This window comes from Anoplolepis gracilipes, chromosome 6 (assembly GCF_047496725.1).
Source record: "Anoplolepis gracilipes chromosome 6, ASM4749672v1, whole genome shotgun sequence".
NCBI lineage: Eukaryota > Metazoa > Arthropoda > Insecta > Hymenoptera > Formicidae > Anoplolepis > Anoplolepis gracilipes.
In genome coordinates, this window is record NC_132975.1 from 9,818,894 (window position 1) to 9,824,115 (window position 5,222).

The window sequence follows — 5,222 nt, forward strand, 5'->3', positions numbered from 1 at the left end:
TCTTGGAGATCTTAGATCCCCTTATCTCCCGAAACAACGACGAGGAAACGATAGCTGCTTCTCCCCATTTCACCACCTACGTATCTACTTATCTACCTACCTAGCTACCTTTCTGCTCTTCTTCTCTCTTATCCTCATATCTCCTTTCTAGCTCGGGTCTTCCGTTTATTGTCTATCTACTCCCACAACACTCCACTTCGTCTTGTGCCCGACAGTTACATCGATACCCACTCGTCCGGGGTAAGCCTGACCGGCAGTTCTCGCTAGAGTAGTGCACAGATACTACAAGTGTAGAGATGAGTTCAGAATACTCTTGTAAAACGTCAATTGTGAGACAAGAACGGAATAATTGGAGCACTGGCTTTTTTCGCGATGACCGAATTATTTTTTTCCAGCTGTTGATGCGTTTAATTCTCTTTTTATTGCTGGAGTAAGCATTACGAATGTTAATTGTGAATTTCCGTTATTGCTTAAATTTTAACTGATTCACCTTTTATTATTTTTATAAATTGGTATGGATGAGACATGATCTCTCGTCAATTTTTCCAATCGCATATATTATTGTTGTTTATAGTTAAAAAGAGAGTTTGAAAAATATAATCAAATATTTAATTTTTATTTATTTTTTTTATTATTTGCGTATGATGAAATTATTAGAATTAAATCACTGAAAAGCTTTCACCGTAAATGTATACATCTTACAACGGTTTTTAATGCAGTAGAGAATATTAAGATTAAACTTTTTAAATTCTTTAACACAAAGGACGTACATAAATTAGCTCTTAAATTCCAACCGTGCGAATTTTAACTAAATGACAAGCAGCGAACCGAGAGACTCCGTTCAGAAAGAGAGTAAAAAACGATGTTACGTGAGCAAAGTCGCTAAGCTGCTTTCTTGCTCGCTACTTTCGTATCGTCGATCGCGTTCGCCTAAATTTTCCATTATACCTTTTGAAATTCACGATACAGTAACGCTCCTTTAAATACGATGGAATAAGATTAGAATTTTGATCGTATCTTCTGGAGAGATCTGATAACGATATTTGAAAGACGCGGTCGTCGTTAAATGTAAAGCAGATTGGGAAGTCTGTGGCATTTCGTAAATTCGTATCCAAGTTATCTCTATTAATGAAATCTCTCGCATCTCACATCGTATCGACATTTTCTCATAGCGTTCAAAAACTTTGACAACCCGACACTAATGAAAGTTTCGCAGACGTGGGATCGATGATAAACGAAAAACATTAGATGTTTTTTAATCTTCTCGGAACATATTTTTAAAGATTTTTGTTTCATCTATCAAAACGAAAAATTTACAAAATTTGTTGTGTTTGCGATCGCAACATTATAAATTCAGAAATTTCTTTTTATGTAATTTTTTTTAGATTAATATTAAATAAGTATGAAGAGAAAGAGAGAGAGAGAGAGAGAGAGAGAGAGAGAGAGAGAGAGAGAGAGAGAGATAGAGTAAAAAGTTAAAAATTAAATAAATTTACTATAGTTTTATAATATTAAGTAATTAAAAATATAATGTATAAATTTTTGTTAAACAAGAATTTTTACATTTATTTAAACTGAGCGAATAAAAATTTAGCTGGAACTTGATTCATTTACATATATCAACGCTTGATTTAAATACTATGTGCAAAAGCTTATCAAAACTTGTTATTTAACTATCCCACCGGCTTTGTCAGATTATATATACGTTGAGAGAATCTACGCAATTTTCCATATTTCTAGATATATTTCCGGTTGTTATCCTTTATAGTGTAACTTTGTTACAATATTGCGGTGCACTCGGGGCTATTCGTTATAGCGAATGTCGGTTTCATTATTGTATTTCTCACAGCGTGGTTATCCTAAAACAGCTGTCACTCCCAGATTCTACAGAAATGATGACCATCTTCGTTTGCACGTTTGTACCGTGCGACAGCCGCGTCTCAAAGATAAATTTTATCATACGCGGATGTCGTTTTTTCTGCGAATATTTAATTAAATCTTTAACTGTTAACCATTTATTATGATGATGATGATGATTCATAATTATTATGCTTTATTACTGACGTAAAATTCTCTTCTTTGCATATAATGATGTTATTTTCCTGTTGATGTATTAAATTATTTTCATCTTTTATCTATGTATTGAAAATGCATTGTTATATCCGACATATAGATAATTAACGGACATGATATAAAATATTTCATAATTTGAAAACGAAAGAGAGCTGCGGATATTTAACAATTATTTTAATAATGATTAGCTGCAGGCGCGTACGCGGCATAATTAACAGCACGTTGTAAAATTTACCCTTTTATCCATTTTTCGTGCTCTTGATGTCTATTACAACGATGTATCTCTTTTTTATTTTTATGTGGTATTAACATTAATATACACGCGTTTACGCGAAACATCGACGCGCGCGTATCGTCCGCGTAATATTTCACGTTCATGTATCGGATTAATGTAGTATCAGATTAACGTAGTATTGGATTAACACTGAGATGCGAACACACCAGGTGGCTCAGTATATATTCGCATTTTACAAAGTTTCGCGCAAAAAGGCGCCATCGGCTCATATAACGAGGATCCATTCTGAGGCCGTGCGTTTTAAGACTTTACTTTGTCTCGTCGTAGATAAAAGCCCGGCGTCGAGCTGGGAATTCGATTCATTAATCTGGCCGCCGCGAAACGACCGCGAAATCGATCGAGAGCGCTGCCGACGTCGCCGCCGCGGAAATTGGGGCGGCTTTCGAGAGTCGGCCGCGAGGAAAAAAGAAGCAACTTCCTTTCCGTGTGCGCGACTTTATTCCTACCTAACTTTGTCCTGCCGGTTTACGACTCCCTGAATACAGCCGGCTAATTAACGGCGCTTCCTTAGCGGGCAAGCTGGGAGTAGCCAATTTCATTTCCCGTCTCCCTTTTTTATTTCCCTCGTCGGTTAAGCGGTCTCGCTTCTATAATTCACGCTTACTGCGCGAATGTCTCTTTTGAAGTATCCTCGCTCGAGAAAAATCATGTACTTTTCGATGTTGTAGAACTATTCGCGAAAGAAATCTCGTCTTTTTATTTATTTATTTTTTTTTAGGACAGCCTTTCTTCTGAAATTATTTCTATTACATTCTGTTGTGTTCCGATGATTAATCTGCCAGGCGCATGGAAAATTGTAGAAAATTCTTTGTATATATCTTAATATGACGTAAAGAGAGGCTTTCAATTTTCATAAATTTTGCTACTCATTCGTTATTATTGTTCGAGCTTTTTATATATGCTTTATATATATATATATATGAATGAATATTAATGTAACAATTTGTTTCGTACACTCTAAATATGATACAAAATTCGTGAATTGGACGAAAACAATTCTGCCCTTTGATTTAATTCGATTATACTTGTATGTGTATTCTACGTTCATTAATGTAACAAACAACTGTGACTTTTTCATGTATATTAATTAAATGTATCGCACAAGTTATCGATTTACTCTCCAATGATTTTTTTGTAGTATTTTTCAATTAGCTTTTAACGATTACCGGGATCACTTCACCAAGAGTTTCTCGCAGAATTTCAAACGGCATTCATATAAAAACGGTAATTTCCGAACTTTGTCGATGTTGGAAATATTTTCAAACTTTGTCAATGTTGTCGCGTTTAACCGATCGCGTCCAAACGATCGAAGCGACGGTTTTGCGCGGGCAGAAACGCAGCTGCAGTTTAACGAGTTGGTTGAATTGATGTATTCCCGGCTTGGTTGGTTTTAATTAATCGGAGTGATGTTTCAATCGAGAGACAGGTAAATGATGGGCAAAATGGTAGAGAGAGAGAAAGAGAGGGTGAGAGAAGGGAGGGGGGGGGGTGGGAGGAAGGGGAGGACAGAAGGCGTGAAAAAGCGAAAGAACCGGAGAATAGAAGTGGCCTGGCATCCGTGTATAAGCGAGTCTCTTGCGCGAGTCTGACAGCCGTGGAGAGTATGAGGTTTCCCTCGTTAAGGGTCGTAAATAATAGCGATGGCGACGATAACGAGGCAATTTACGGGCATGCTCTTGTGCCTCACGTTTTAGCTTCGATGTCCGTCGCGGCAATTTGAATTTTTCGTGAATTTGTGATCTTTACGCGCGGCACACTTGGTAACTCACCGGGACGATAAAGGACCTTCTGTCGATCGATCGACGAGTAAATTATATATGTAATAGCGGAACAACGTTCGGGTATTTTGTCATACGAGACATAATGGTGGAAATCGGTTAAAATAAAAGCCGCAATTGACATTTAATTTAAAATATTGACAAATATATTTAGTACAAAATATAGAATTAAAAATTTTTTCTTTTTAATGAGTAAACTGTTGCGTGAATTTGGTTGATAAAATTAAACTTTAATGTCGCAATTGTATACAATTATATATAACAGAAAATTTTAGAATTAAAAAATGTTCAATTTATAGGATCAGATAAAGATGATAATTATAGTAAGATAATTGAATTTTATACACGTATGTTAAATGCTTTAATATATTTTTAAGATGTTCAAGCAATCACCGAGATAAGAAATTAGATATGAAATTGTGGCGATTTTGAACTGATTTGGATAATCTTTTAGAATGAAGAGATATATCAGTTCTGAATATTATTATTCATTATTAATTAAGTTATTCAATAAATTCGAATATCAACTTTTTTAATAAATATTAACTGTGTTAATATTTAATAGCATGGCCATATGGTCACGACATGCCGGTGTTTCGTTCGCTAATGGTTCTCCCGTTTATACTCTTTGTAGCAAAGCACTCAATTTCTTAGAAAGTAGAACAGATATGAACCATTTAAGTTTCAAAATGATCGAAAGCGTTAAAAGTAAGAAAGAGTTCCAGGTGTTAACCTAGTAGTAAGTGATTCATGCAATGTTACACATTACAAATTTAATGAACAAGAGATTTGATTTTTTTTTCTCCTAATATCATTAATCTCTATATTACTGATATTAATTAAAAATTTACAAAAAATAGAGACAATGTTTGATATACAAATGATGAAAATATACATACTTTGAAAAGGAAAAACGATGTAATAGGTGGAAAAAAAAAATTTAACTAAAATGTAACTAAAATAACTAAAATAACCATTCGAGTAATAACTCTGAGAGTGGTTTGAAAAACATATTATGCTGAAACGACATAACTCATATCACTTTATAAACGAATAAAGAAAATACATAACCGCGA